General features: G+C 42.6%; 1 protein-coding gene across 7 annotated transcripts in view; it reads left to right on the top strand.

Annotated features, from left to right (window-relative positions):
- The window catches only part of LOC105198494 (paired box protein Pax-8), a 165996-nt gene that overhangs the window by 25320 nt on the left and 124081 nt on the right, over positions 1-16595 (top strand). The gene's annotated exons all lie outside the window — the stretch shown is intronic.

Here is a 16595-nt window from a genome sequence, read left to right as displayed (position 1 = left end):
TGTGAATAATGTAAAATATGTCGCTTTTCGGAAAGAAATCTTTCTGATTGATCGTAGAACTTTATTGTAATGTTTGCTACTTAACGCTTGAACACGAAAAGAAGCTCTCTTGAAGAAAATTTTATAATCAAATTTTTTATTGATTTTACATTTGAGGAACATAATATATAAACAAGCATACAGAATATTTTGGATACTAAGATCAATGCTCTTCTAACGGAAATTTTATACACACGCGCGCGCGCGCACGCGCACGCACGCACGCACGCACGCACGCACGCACGCACGCACGCACGCACGCACGCACGCACGCACACACACACACACATACTGTTAAAAATGTCATTACACATTAAACTTAATCTACAGTAAATTTAATATATCAATAAGTGAAAATCATGTGCATGAAATTAGTGCACTTTTAATGCACTTTTGACAACATCAAATTTACATTAAATGTACATTAAATGTTTTTTAATATACCTGCTTGAAATTTGCTTCCGTTACATTTCATTAAATTCTGCTGCCGATTTTTAACAGTATGTATATATATATATATATATATATATATATATATATATATATACTGTTAAAAATCGGCAGCAGAATTTAATGAAATGTAACGGAAGCAAATTGTTTTTATATGCTTAAAATTGTTTAAAATATCCTGATACTAGCAGAGAGAAATAAGACAGAATGTAGTTGGCTTAGTCGTCACGTCGTCTCCGGACCGCTTGTTTCTCGTCCGGCGCGATAATGACACAGACACCGACTGCATAATGTTAGGTACAACCTAGTAAAGCAGTTCCCTGCCGCGCGACAAGCATGCAGGCGCCATAAAAGCGATAATTCAGCGACTTTATCAAGCGCGAACATGGCTGCGTGAGATGTCTTTACGACTGATTGGTATTAATACCCATTGTTAAAATTGAACTGCGATATCGATCGACGTGACGTATCGATAGACAGACAAATTGTGAGGCGTGAAAGCACTTGGCCGTAAATCTAAAGTTAACGTGGTTTTGCTGTCTACTTTTTTTCTTTGTGCCTTTAAAAATAAAAAAATTCTTTAAATACTATAGCAAATATCAAGACCTCGCGAATAATATCCACTGTATGTCTCCACGGCCTGTAAACGTTAATATGAACATGTTCGGGTGGTGTCGATTAAATAACGGTAATCAGACTTCGAGTTGTAATATAAATGTATATGTCTAGTCGCAGAGTTATAACGTACCGAACGTTAATTAGCAGTTTCTCTAGAATAAAATTAGCGTATTAATAATATTTTAAACAGTGATGGCATAAGTTAGCTTTTACATTATAATTTATTGCAATATGTGAGCACAATATGTGTGAGCACATATAAGATTTCATTGCTTTTTTACATTATTCTTTTTATAGGGTTTACATAGAATTTTGTATATAATTTACGTAATTAATTCTCTTGTCGCATTATGTAGATATCTTTGTTAGAATCACTAGTCTTACGTATAATAATATATCTTGGCTATAAAATGGTGTATTGCTTCTTATTAGTTATCTATGTCACCTCAAAGCTTTCTGGCTATTGGTACAGTCTGATAGTTCAGCTCTGATTCGCTTGTAATTGCTATATCGCTGTTTGTAGTATACATTATTACTATACATACTTTCTCTTAATTTGTAACATAACGTTAACTGATAAGCAAGTTTATAGACCAGACTGGAGTCTTTCGAGTAATACGAGTTATCGAAAGTAAGAGTCGAAAGATTATTAATCTCATTGTCATGTCCGAGAACAAGTATGTTTAAATAAAACATTGATACTGGAGACGTTTACAGAGAAATTAGAACAAGTTGTGTGTATGTGTGTGAGACATATTTTACGATACTTTCTTAGCCTTTGCAATAGTTAACAATTGTGAAACAATTCCCATCGTTTCTTGCTTTTCCGTTTCTCCCTCTATGAGAGCGATTTGCCGCAGCAATGCTATTCCTCGCATTTGTTTCTTCTCGTTCCATCGGATGTTGCAAGGATCATTGATTATATTTTTCTTTCTCAAACGACGATACTTTGCGTCTATTTTTGTGCATGTTCGTTCACTATCGGTTGCTCAGTGGTCACATTGATTCAAGTCCATCGATCGATCGATTGGACGGACGGTCGGTCGATCGGTCGGTAGTGCATACTTGCTGGTCGGAATGCGCGCAAGAAAGTGGCGAGCTGAAAAGAACGCGGAGTCCAGAGTTGATTCCGAAGACAGGAAGGAGCCTGGCTATGGATCTATACGTGGTGGATGAGCTGTTCGAGCGAGTGACGCGACGCTTTTGCTCGCGAATGAAAATTCTACTCCGGATTCCGTCGTTCTTTACATTCGAGGAAGTAATCGGCAAGAAAGATTGAGTCGGAACGGAGAGGAGCGTGCGACTCAATCTAGCCAAATGATCTTAAATCGTTCGCACGTTCTTCACGCGCGCCCCGTCGACTTCCTCGTCCGTCCTGATGCCACTTCGAACGTGCTACGTTTCTTTCGGCATATTATCAATTTAGGAACGACGACAACGGAAACTGACTAACTCCGCAATCGCGACGAAATGGATACGATGTTATAAAAAGTATCTCACGCGAGCGTCGTGTAGGTAATATAACAGCGACATTTGCAAGAACGAGGCTCGCAACGTTCGCGCACGCGAACGGCAATTAAACGCGAGAAGGATGAGGAATGTTAACGGATAATTTCTTGTAAAACGCTGCCGTGGAGCGTTCGCATCTACGCGCATTCCTAGTATCCGCCTATGCATATGCAAAGATATGGAAGCTGACAAATTGCGTCGAGGACGCTCGTTGTATTAGCGTCGACGGGGCATCGTCGTTGTCGCTGCAACAAGAGACAGAGGCAGGAAGTCTCTAGGATGCTCGCGAACGATTATATACTGGCATGATACTTTACTTTTATTCCATCGCGTAGCGCAGGCTCGTGCATCGTTACGCGAGAAATAACCATGCGGAAATGTCGGATTACTCGCAGGGTATAAAGTGTCGGTTTGAATCCTTATTTGCGTATGTATTCGGCTCGTGCGATTTGCAGTTCGGGTAAGAAATCTGATTTACCGTTATTATATGTATAGGAAATAGTCCATCTCAAAATTTCCGGGATTTGAAAATTTAAAGCGACGTGAAATGTTTCATCAATATGTATCTTTATATCGTGATATAATTAATTGAAATGATATATTGCAAGATACATTAGTTTGTATAGAAATAGAACGGAATTAGTGCAAAAATAGCTGATTGCTTCGATTAATGTTTTATTGACTGCTACTTTTTTTCCGATAACATTATTAACGATGTTATTAAATTTGAAATTTTTTAGAGCTCACCGTACACAAGCGCGATAAGAAATATAAGCGACTTTAAGGCGGATATTATCTGTACGTTTTAAATATTCTCCACCAATGACGATCAGAGGTGGTTTGGCAACTTGTACACTGTCGAACGGGATTAGATCCAGTTCTCGCTCGACTTGCTCTCTTTAGCGCACTCACGATCGCATTGACAGGTTGATATAATTTCTGATAATTTACTAATAAATAACTTATTGAGCTCGAACCACTCTCCATCCTGCGGGAAAGGTTCCTCATTTCAGCCTAGCTTTCTTCGGACGTCTTACGGTTTTAATCTCGACGGATTTTTAATTTATCGAGCGAAATCGTCGCGATCGAGAGTAATAAAAGTTTTTTCTCATTTATCATACGGCAATTGGTATCCGCAAATACTTCGCGATAATATGAAATTTATAAACTCAATGTGCGACGTTTATCTCTCTATCTCTTATTAAATAAAAAATTGTATGTACGCAAAACGAAAACTTTTGGCGATAAGCGCATTCTAAACGAAATTCTCTTTTTCCGGACAGAGTGCGAATTCTGTCGGCGGAGTCTGATGGTCTCGAGGGTCGCCTCTTTATAGCGTGTTTCCGGTCGCGCCGAGACTGCTGCACGTGACTCCGATACTCTTCAGTTCACTTCACAGCTACCTGTCCCAATTTAATCTATCCCGCTCTTCTTCGTGGTACCCGCCGCCGCCGCCGCCGCCGCCGCCACCGATTATCGATGCCGGGGGGAATCCACGCGACCGCAAGACTCCCTCTTCTACACGTGTAAATAATACACCAGTGGGCTGTACCCTGACTCTCATTTCCCCCGCGATCTTACACCTCATAGCCGCGATGTAGTAGCCGCGGTTAGTGATATTTTTGTAATGAGTACGCTTGAAATGGCATTTCGGTCATCCGCGAGTCGTGACTCGATCAGACTAACCCTTTCCTTCCTCCTTCCCCGTACCTAAATCTTTTTATTCGTGTAATTCTGCTTCTCTTATAGGCTTTCGATCTACTATATCGATGCAGTCTTTTTCGAACATGTCGAGCATGCGTAAATAAAATGAGAGAACTCTTTTGAGTAGACTAGACAAATTAACTAGACACGCGCATACTGACGTACCAATAAAATTTTATACAACTAATAACAATTTCTTCAGTTTACCTTCTACACCCGTCTAATACATACGTTGCGGTCGAGGATCTTAAAGCGATGTGCGGCAAGCACGCGTGAAATCGAATAGGAGCTCGTATACGCGACGGGATATTGACGGGTGCGCACGATGCGTATCGGTATTCGATTTTTAGCGATAGCCTGGCAGGTATACGACTGGCGATGATGATCATCTGTCGCTAAATAGTCAAGATCATAAAGCGTTGGTGTCAATAATACGCGGGCGCGCGTTTTTCTGGTGCTGACGGCGGCGGCGGTCATTCAGAAAAGACGCTCGTCTTATGAATGGGCCTGAAGTACCGGTTAGATGTGTCATTAGCATAGGCATGACCCGCGGCGACATCGCGCGTCCTCGTCATCCCGTTATCCCCGCTGCCTTGCCAGCGGCGAAGCGATCTCCCGATGTAAATTGCCCCGATGCAAATTGCGTAATCATCCTCTAACGATTACCGCGTCGCGCGCTCGCGCTCGTCGCTCTCATTACAATTACGCGCGCCCGGACACCCGCGGCCGGCTGCACTCTCTCGCGGGGTCTCGCGAAAGAATCGGCGTCTTCGCCTTCGGGTTCTCGCTTCGTCGACTTCACAGTTCCGTGATCTCTCGCTACCAGCTTACTTACCGAGCCGTCACGATATGATAATTTCACCCTTTATCTATTGTACAACGAAATACTGAATAACTGAATATAATCCTGCGATAATCTTCTCTCTCTCTCTCTCTCTCTCTCTCTCTCTCTCTTTGTATTTGTAATATTTTTATGAGAAAAAATATAAAAATTTGAAATGATAACAGCAATATAGTTGAGAGATTTTATTTCATAGGTTGCTCACTGTTTGAAAAGCTTTTGCGGCTGAGCTGAAGCTCTTGTCACCACGAACTCTGAATAAAAGAAAAAAAAAGGGGGAAAATTATACCAACGAGCGACGTGGGGGACGATATACAAAAGCTGGTGGCTTAGCAGGTGTTTCGAAAGTGTAATCGGCCGCGGAATCGATTCCTCCGTTTATACTTTCCTAATCGAACTCGGCAAAAAAGCGCCACGGTAAATTGTAGGCGGCAATTAGGACGGCGATCAAAGGGGAAGCATTCTCGGCCACTGCGGTTTGTATCTGAAACGATCGAATCAAATTTGTGTCGTGCTCCATGACGAAAAAAACATCCGACTCCAATCAGGTCGATCTGGCGTTTATTTGTAAACCGCCAACACAGTTACAAACTTACGTTCGTGCGTATACACGATCGAAACAAAATGATTAATAATTGACATCCCTCCAATTTAACTTACCTCGTGTGGCATACATTTGAAAGTAAAATAGAACTGATGCAATGGTCGAATGTGGACAAAGTGCCACGATACGCAGGTGACTTGCTCGCAATGTCAGAGATAAACGTCATGACGCGATGATCGGTCGGCTCTCGCGTCAAAATCCGCGCGAGCGCGATCGTTCTGCTCGACGGGATAAAATCACGAGGCGCCGGGCTGCTGACGTTTACGTAGAAGTATAACACCGGTCGAGAGAGTTTCTCCGTCACGGTCCGGCAATCGCAACCCCTGGTGCTTCACATTTTCTGCCTACGAAACTGTAAGCGGCGCTGCTTCCGAAGCGAAGCGCGACGCGAGACAGGTGTGACCAGGTGCCATGCTTTTTCAGGTGTTTTGTGTCGATGAAAGGGATGGCCTTTCAAAAGATGAGCTATCCTGGCTATCGATTTCTTTATTTACGTATCATCTTGACACCTGTGGTCAATCGTCCATCGCTCCGACTTGGAGTTGACTCCAAGAGTCTTATCGGCGACGAAACTAGAGTCTCGATTCATGATATATATCCTTGATCCTGTATTAACATGCGTTATCTATGAGGACGTTTGACGCCCGGCATGCTCTGGAATCAAACCGGTTTTACAATAGTTTTTTTTAAGCGTTTAGAAGAAAGCAAGAATTTTTACTAGAATGCACGAGAGGACACTTTGTAACGAAATAGATCTTTATTCCGCGCTACAGAAAGCTTTACAGCGTTTTGTTACACGTTGAACAATTGTAACAACTTTATCAATCCTCACATATTTAATACAATATATGAAAATAGCAACAAGTTGCAAATTTGTTCGTACTTGGATCGAATGATTATTATAATTACCATATTGGTGAAGAGGGATACGTTTTAATTCAATTAACCCTATTGTTTTCTGTGTTATACTATAGTTATATATTTATCGTTTTGTTGTGAGATATGAATTATGTATTACACGACGCTGCGATCTAGCTATATGTGCATATTTTGCAAAATTATTTATCGACATCGACAAATTAGCGTCGCACGCCGTGCGAAACTTATTTATGACGCTCCGACTATTATTAATAAGAGTCACGGCACCGTTACTCAGCTCGATTTCGCTCGATCGACTTTATGTAATCGTCCTCTCTCTCTCTCTGTCTCTCTTTCTGTATCGAGAGAAAGAAAGAGAGCAAAAGAAGATGTGAATCGTTCCGACTGTCAATTTCTCGGTAGAGCGATAATGATCGGTTTTACGCTGTTGTTTATTAGTTTGTCGCGGTCATTGTCCGTTATTGGGCATTGCGATCTCTCGCTATGACGTGAATCCTCGCCGTCGTGGGAGAGTCGTTCGATCTGGATCACCACGAAAGGGATCGCCGCGGGTAAGAGGATCGCGCTTTGCGGCATTTGCCATTGTCGACCTGGTGGATGAGCATGCTGTGTCACGGTCACTTGATCAGGAAAACGTTTAACGCTCAGCAAAATCAATGAAAACATCCTTGGGGTAATACTCTGAAGTAATTGAGACGTTCTAATAGATCGTTCGGCCCGATGAAAGAGAGAGAGAGAGAGAGAGAGAGAGAGACGTGATGAGAATCCGTAAAACCGTCGCCTTGAACCTCACCATTCCGTCTTTATGGATAATGGCGGTAATTGGTCAGATTCGTCAGATTAAACTCGATGGGAAAGTTTTCCGTAAAATTCGAGCGCAGGAAAGTTTAAAATATATACGATACACGTTGACGCGGTGTCTCACGCTCACGTTTCGTAGTTGCATAAAACTGAACGCGCGCTAGGCGAGCGCTACATAATACGATTATGATGCGATGCCCGGCATCGCGTAATAACTCGTGCGTTCTGCGGCGATGTTGAAGTGACGTCGAAATAGCTTAGAAAAGAACGGCAATGCCCAGCGCTGCGCATTGAATCTCGCATATATCACAGACCACTCGACTCGCTTCCGCCTGAAACGAAAGTAGGATGATGGCGGTCTATTATTTATACATAAATGGAAGCCCGCCCGCGCTCTGTCCGCGTCCGCGCTATTTTCACTTCGTTACGGGAGTGAAATTCTTTTTACACACGGTGCTCGCGCGCCGGCAAAGAATCACGATGCAGACTCGATAAATTCTACGTGTACGTATTTATAACGCGAATGTGTTAATGCATACGCGTTGCCTGAACATAATTTTACATAGAAACTCGTGAATCTTTTTTATCAAAAAGCGCACGAAACACATGTGATTTATAAAAATATAGTTTTGCCTTTTTTTCGACATTACAACAGTATTCACGAATAAATTTTAGCGTCAAAAATTGCTTCTCAAAAATATTTTCAATTAATTTTAATATTATTCGCGTTTTTACCAATATACGTACATGTGTGTTAATATTTTTATGTAAAAAATGGATTTATTCACATACATACGGGGATTAAGTTGTGAAATTATTCAAGGTGTTTTATCGAAAATTGCACCAGTTAATTTAGTTTGATCACAAGCTGATTACTATTCTAGTATCGTCGCGAGATATCGTAACGCGACGATCTGCAGATGAGTTATGCAAATTCGGCTTTTCTTAGATCGTGGCGGAATATTCCGCTGGTGACAACGTTATCGCTTGAATTATCTCATCGCCTGCAGAGTCGATGATATTCCAAGGAGTACGGGCGTGCGGAAAATTTCCTGAAAAGCCGTGTTCGATCTGCTCTATCGTACATCATATGATATGCATTGATCGCCCCGTCTAATCACTCGCATCGTTCATAACTGACTAACGGCAACCTACCGATCGTGGGCCGTATATTATACACCTGTCGCGGGTAAACGATGATCGACGAATCAAATTCTAGCCTCAGCCTCGTTGCGTGTCATCCCCATTCACTCCAAATTTACATATCTTCTTATCGCGTATTTTACGGAGGATCGAATAACTGTTATCCATCAGCGTTCCGCTAGTCTTATCACTTTGATTGCAGCGAACGAATTGCTGTTTAAAACCGGGATTTTAATATTTCCTACCTGTTTACATTACTGCCCGGGTATCGTGCCATAAATTCGACCTGATGACTCGAGATCGCAAAATGCGATATTTTAATAACCGAAAGGTTTGCCCTTATCATCAGTTCGTTACTTTTGGGTCTAACGTTATTGAGTGCTTTATTTCGCGATATATGGAAGACGGTACGACATTACCATGCATCTCGTTTTTTTTTTCCTGGCACGTTCTGAATATATTTCTTCTACTCAATCTACTGCTTCGACAATTACATGTCGTCCACCTCCATCTCTTGCGATCGCGATAGACAAGCTGGGTGGGGATACGAAAAGGAATGGTCGCCTTTCGGGCAGGGCCTCCGCTCGTGGCGTTTAAGAACCGAACGAGGGCGGGCAACGCCGACGAGGACCTTTCCGAAAGAGGGACAGGGAAGTACGTTAAAAGGACAACACGAAAACAAGGATGGACGACGTGTCGAACGGCAAAGGACCGCTAAATGAGACAAAGTACGGGAACGAACAGGGATGAAAAAGCTGCGTGTGCGAGAGGTAGACAATGACGAACGCATAATGTCGCTGCAGGAACGATATACAATTGGGAGGAACGACAGGAAAAGAGACAGAAGATTGACGAGAGAGGTCCGGAGGTGAGCTGAAACGAAAGAGAAGCCGGTACGTTTCCTCGGCAGGGAGCCCGGCCAATCGGAGCACGGTGGGCGCCGCGGGTAGGAGGAGACAGTTCCGCGCCGACAGGCGATGTAATCACCCGCGGCCGTGTCCGCTGCTGCTCTCTGGCCCCTCCGGGGGCCTCTTCTCTCTCTCCCTCCGTGTCTCCCGCGCGCCGCGGCAAAGCCCTCACCTCTCTCTCCGCGCCCATCTAGCCAGCACTGGGCCCCCTCTGCGGCGGTTGCGGCGACGACGACGGTGTCGGCGGCAACGCGCTACGGGGCGAGGAGTTCTTTCCTGGCGGTCACCGGCCGGATCCGTCGGGTCGCGAACTCCGCGATCGAGAGAGAATGCAGCCTATCGGCCACGTTCGGCCGCGTTCGGACCACGCTGCCAGCCACGCGACAAACAAGCTTGTCGGCTGCTTTAGCTTCTACCACCGTCGCGCCGCTCCGCGCGTCCGCCGGGTTGCTCTGCGACCAGGCGGGTATGACGACCCGTGTGACGCGTGCCTCCGAGGTCCGTAAAATAACACCTGTTCCAATGCTGATACGATGTTTGCACGCTCCGTCGTTTGTTTCTTTTCGCGACAAGTCGCAAAGACTTCATCCACATGTCACATGTTCCAATTGATTAAGCAAACAGCAATCTAATCCCAGCAATGTTATTGGAGACGACTAAATGCAAGAAAAAAATGAACAATATTAGATTTATCTACAGATATAATCATAGATATTTTAAATTCACGAACGCGATAGATGATACATATCTGAATATTCTGAATATAAAATCTTGCGTATAAGGTAATATCAGTAAAAAATGGTCAAGGGTACGTTTGGCAAGGAAGTGAACTGTATTCACATCTGACGACGATACGTTGTACCGTTCGTATAAAAAAGCGAGTGCATCGCTTAAAGATGATTTCATGAAGATTTCATGAAGACGTAAAACGTGAGATGTGCGTTTATGTCGCATGTGCGTACGCCGCTCCTAGCAGTCGCTGGAGAGTCCACTATAAATGCAGCCCGAGGCGAGAAGGTCTTTCTCTCTTGAGTGTTTGGGTGAAGCATTAAATTGAGAGACCGGTTGAGTATCCACTAAGAGCTTAACAACGTCTTTATATCCAACGATATTTTATGCGAGTTGGTAGCCCACTACCATTCGTGATGATGCTTCAGACGATGCGTTGATAAATATTGTGATGGCGGAGCTTATCGTAAAGTTATGAGCATCGTTTATCTCTCTCGTTTCCCTCAAATATCGCGAAAGTGGAGACAAAACTTAATCTTTTTAACGATCGACTTGATATTTATGTACCGTAATTATTAACATTGTTAAATAAAGTAAAATTAAATAAAAAAGAAATTACACATTGTGTATTGCCTAACAGGATAATAATGGGAAAATTTAAAAATACTTCACGTGGGTGACTTCAGCTTCATCGAGTTCCTACCGAGCGTTTCAAATCGGAAATCGAATGAGATGGTAGCGGAGCCGTCGGTATATACACGCTCGGACGTGGTGCGTAATTTTATGTTATTTTCTCATTACATTCAGTGGCGGCATAAAGATAGGACACGACTAGAGACTGCGTAATTCGCTGCCGAAACGGACCGATTATGGCATTGAGACGATGAATAATATTCTGACGGCGAGATGAAAATTCGTGTAAATTATGACCGTATATATATCGTTATGTTAACCGATGGATTTAAAACCATGTAAACGATTTTAATTTAAGACGTCACATTTTAGAATTCTATAAAGCTGGCTATCTTTTGCGATGAATAATATTCTCGCAGCGATTTACGTGCAAATGTCGCAACGTCGCGTATGCATAATCGAGGCTCATATCAATAATAATGCTTTTCGTGGTGCGTTTTGCACTCTGTAATAAATTCCCCGTTGAAACGAGCGTGACGAATAAAAATAAAAAAAGAGCCACTCGCAGAGGGCGGCGGGAAGCGGAACAGACAGAAAAGACATTACCTACCCTTACGTCCGGCAGAAAGAAAGGAAGAAAGTTGCACCTGCTGCTGGCTGGTGAATTCGCCGACCTACGATTGCATCGCTCGACCGTCCAGGAATTGTTTTTCCAAACGATACGAATCTACGCGTATATATGCTTGATCGATGAGAATCCATTTTCGAAACACCTTTGACGGACGAAAGTAGCACATTGTTATCGGCCATCGCGCCACGCTATCGCACTATCATCCGACAGCTTCTCCTGCGTTTCTAATGTCTCGAGAAATATCTCGATGCTATTTATACGCAACGTTCCGCCTGATAATAACGTAATACGTAATGTTCAAATAGAAATTAATTTTTTCGTCTTCCATCTTGTCCTGTGTAATTTTATATTGGAAATAAAGAATACGGAAAAAGCAACATGTTTCTTGCTTTTTAAAGATTTAAATTCTACCTTTGTCATATAAAGTACCAAACAACGGTAACGATTATTTATTTATTTATTTGTGCCACTAGCCCGTGGCGAACGAAATAGTCTGCTTTCTCTCCTGCTGTTGCGTAGCACACCATACTTCTCTATTTTCTATTTCTCGAGTCGTGCACCGCGCATCTCTCGTGCCGCCCAATGCCGCTGGCGAGCTGTCGATCGGCATTCGAGGGTACCTTGCTTACGTACGCTCCCTTCTTAAAAAAAAAAAAAAAATAAGAGCTCGGTGTTACCGCCCTTATCTCTCCGAGGCGCATACGGCGTAATCGACAGATACGCAGAACGAACGCAATTTCTCATTAAATCGTGGGTGTACGGTCGCGGTCTTAAGGTCTTTATTTACGTTTATCTTCCGTTGCACGTGCACCCTGGACGCGTTATCTTGCGAGATCAAAGTATACGTTGATGCGGTGGCTAATTCGCGCCAGCGGCTTTTCACCTCGACGCAAAGGTTTCGCAGTCAGATTCAGGTACCAATTCACGCGAGCTCCTCGCTTCAGGGAGGTTGAGCATCGTGTTCAGCTCTGAGAACCGATATCTGAATTTTTTTCTATCCTTTGTTTAAATCGGTTTATCGACTGCGAGTAACACAATTTAATAGCCAATTTATTTCAATCTACCTTTTTTCCTTCAGATTTGACGGCTGCGTATCTCAAGTTAATTAGTTTTTAGATCATCATTCACTTATAATTTGCATTTCGTTATTAATGATATATCTGACTGCTCGAAAGATGCTTCCTCCTCAAAATAATGAAGATCCGGTAATTTTAATATTCATCTCCAAGAAGGCACGTGTCGATTATATGTATAATATATTCATCCCCCCCCCCCCAAAAAAAATTGAGTACACACGTCTGTGTTGATGTATTAATTAAATAATTTTGACGAGGCTCGCGCAGATCAACCGAAAATATCAGGCACGTCCATCAATTACCATATCGAGCATCTTCGAGTCTCGCGTCCGGCCACGACCTGACGCTCTTACCACTTCCACGGGATACTCATTTCGTACACCGCTATCGTGGCGGGCGCGTGCAAGAAGGTCGCGGCTACCGGACTTGCAGTCAGAACGAGGACCTCGCCTCGCGATTGTGACGAAAAGGGAAGAAAGGGGCCCGCCCCTACGATGAAGGGACTTGGACTCGTTATAAGGCGTCAGGTGCCCGGGACCGTTGACGCGCGGCCGTTACCGTATACTATCCCCAGAAGAACGCCGCCGCGCGATAATAATGTATACCATTAATGCGAATACCGGGCAGGGAGGTGCGCCGCGTGCGTGTCTTGGAGAAGCGGCGCGCCGCCACCCTGCCCTTAGACTCGGGGGCCCGGGGGCCATGTGCGTACCTCCGCGAAAGGTGAAGGGCGTTTAACGGTCGCAACATACACGCTTTTCGGGATCCGTCGGAGCAGAGCACCAGCTGATCACCGTTCGCTCGCTAGCTATTTCGGGCCATGTGCTTCCCGCGCTTTTTCTCTCACAGCCCATCGGACTAGACGTGCGATTTCTCATTTGCTCCCTTTTGGTATCCTCTAAGTTCGTTGACTTGTATCCTTGAGCTCGTCGCGATGTGTAGTCCAAGATTAGCGAGTAGAGCGTCGTTTATGTATATTCAATATTGCTCGAAAATAGTACGTGTGTGGAAATAAAAATCCACAGATCTTTCTATCGGCTATTACAGGAATGCAGAATTGAATAAATTAATTTTATTTTGTAACTAAATTAAGTTGAACGACTTATAAAATTATAATTTAATTGAAAGTTGCATAAACAAATTAACTCAGTTAAAGGTTGCGTTTAGGTTAATTTTCCAAAGTTAATTTTCAAAAGCGTTATTTATATTAAATTAGACTGTCATAATTTTATAAAAATGTGGCTAGTCGAAATAGTAAAACAATTTTAATATGGATGATAAAATATTTTCAATATTTTATACATTAATTTTCTATAAAATAACAGAAAATATTGTTTTTATATGAGAATCCTTATTTTCTTCTTTTATAATTTTTTTTACACAACTGAATTTTTAACTTGAGAAAAAAGTTAATAAGTTAAAGTTTATATGTTTTAAAAGTAACTAGTTGAAGTTAAAAATTAAATCATTTAAAATTAATTAATATGGCAATATTTGTTATTTTATATGATAAAGTTTTAAAAAGTTAATAACTTTTAACGTAATTAATTTTCTTATTTAATTTTTATGACTTTTTAACAAGTTATTACTTATCCTTGCAGGTATGTTACGTGAACACAAATATGAATTTCAAGATATATCTTTTTTAATTCTATAATAGAATTTACTAACATTATAAATTGTTGGGATTATTTAAATGAAATGTTAACTAAACTTTCGTTAGATATTCCTAGTTTTATTATTAACATTTCGGTGCACGAGCACGAGACGTAGCACGAGTTCCAGCATATTCCACTTATACGCCATAACGATTATTTGCCGTCGGCCGGCAAATGCCGCGAGAGAAGGAAGGAAGATGGGCGAACGAGGGAAACGAGTATCAAGATCGAGATATCATTAAGCCAGGTCGAGTGATCTAGTCTGGCGAATATTACGGGGTCGAACGATGGAAAGTTGATGAACTGGCCGTACGGGCAAGGGTGTTGTGTACGAGGGAACGTTGCACCTTACTAGCAGGCACAGGTGCCACAGCTGTTTCAGCAAGTGCAACGAACGCCTGTAGAACACGCGGGCATTAGAACTGTTGCAGACGGTGGGCGCAGCGCAGGGGTAGCGTAAAGGGGTGCATAACTATTCGACTAAAGCAGACGCAGTGAGGTGTTGCGCGTAGCTTTTTACGGCGCGACCGTTGAAGCAGCTCGCGACAACAGGTTGCGCGCACGTGTGACTTTGTCTTCATTACAGAGGCCACTTCGGAATATCGCAATTATATCCATTTCGCACATTGCGAAAAGGCGCAAATTCACCTTGGAGTTTTGAAATAGACCGGCTACGAAATAGTTTCGAGAATAATAAATTTTTTTAATTGCCAGACTTTAATTGCCATTACTCGGCCAGACTTAATTAGTCGTATTTCATCTAACTTTTCTCTAGTAATACGTTAAATATTCGCTACGCGAATATATTACAGCAATTCCGGGTTATATGGCTCAATAGTACGTTATCCATCGCTGCTACTGCTCGAATTATTGTTATCGCGATTGGCTTCTTGTTCGATTTCTGTCAGTTCCAGGGTCAGTCCCGGGCACTCACCGAATTTAACTGGCTTCCGCTTCACACGCCTACGCGCGCCTTTCGATGATAGAGAGACGGGCGTTGATTCATAGTTAGTTGGTCGTCGCTATAATAATATGAGCGCGGCTGCATACAGCAACTTTGCCCAAAGTTCAATTTAGTCAACGACGACGACGACGACGGCGGCGGCGGCGGCGGTGGTGGCGGGAGGGCGGGAGGAAAGTTTTGTTCTGTGCAGGAAGCGTGGTTCCGGCTCTCTCGGTTCCGCCCATAACGGTGACGGTGTGAACTTCGTGGATCCCGCCGCGCGATCGCCGCGACGGACTTTTTCGGCGGGATTTGATTGGCGGTGGTGCGCGCCGTAATTAAACGGACGATCATTAAGCCCTCTTCCGTTCGTCCTGTCATCACCGACGGTATACCGACGTAGACGTGAAACATCAGTAACGCGGATGAGATCAGAAGTTGGTCGGATCTATGTAGATCTTCGCGCAGATAAGTAGCGGAGAAAGATTCTTGCCACTTTCTGTTATTTAACTATGGCCGAAGTTAAGTGGTATCTGGAATTGAACGTTCTTCTTTGGCAGATCGAAACGCTTTCTCCTTAAACAACGATTGAACCGCGACTTATTATTCGTGACTTATTTACCCGGCGTCTTGATTTTCTTCGATGGAACCTGGTCGCCACTTTCGACCTAACCCACTCAGCGTCATTTAATCACAAAAAAAATATTCGGCCAGATCGATAAACGACCGTTGCTCTGTCGATTTTGTTCGAAATTACTTTTCAGTAGCGAACTCCGGAATTAGATCTAGTAATTATACAGTAGCTGTAAAAAACAACCAAATGGATTTCGTGAGTAATAATTGATCGACATTTATTATTAATTTAACGTGGTAAAATGTTCAAGAGAAAAAAAGAAGTTAAATTATTTCTGATCATTTCCAAGAAAATATTCGACACAAGTTGATATTTCTAACTCATCGTATTTTCGAGAGATGATCGATATGTTTTAATTTCACCCATCATTGACCTCAATGCTCAAACCACTCTAACGTTATAAATGTTCCGACGGCTGTTAGAAGTCGAGGAAACATGGCACATTAAGTACGTCGATTCGCATTGTGGATACGACTTTAAATAGCTACTTTATCCTTTCTAGCAGCGTATACGTACGCTGTTCTCACTTTATAGAATGCAATAACAAAAAAATCAGTATCTTTAATAGCATTGTTGTTAATTTGTCGTAACGTTGCTTTAATACGCAATATCGCGACAAATAACCGTACGATATTTTTTTCGTCCAGCTTATTCGTTTATCTAGAAATCTATTTAACTTGATCATAAGCTAATATATCTTTAGTAGAATTTTGTAACAATTGTTCTGTATTCAAATACACTTACGTATGGTATCTTTTACACTATCAGAAAATGATATCAGCTTTGACATGATCA

This window comes from Solenopsis invicta, chromosome 12, assembly GCF_016802725.1.
Source record: "Solenopsis invicta isolate M01_SB chromosome 12, UNIL_Sinv_3.0, whole genome shotgun sequence".
Taxonomy (NCBI): domain Eukaryota; kingdom Metazoa; phylum Arthropoda; class Insecta; order Hymenoptera; family Formicidae; genus Solenopsis; species Solenopsis invicta.
Note: the sequence above shows the minus strand (reverse complement) of the source record. Positions and strands in the feature narration are given on the sequence as shown.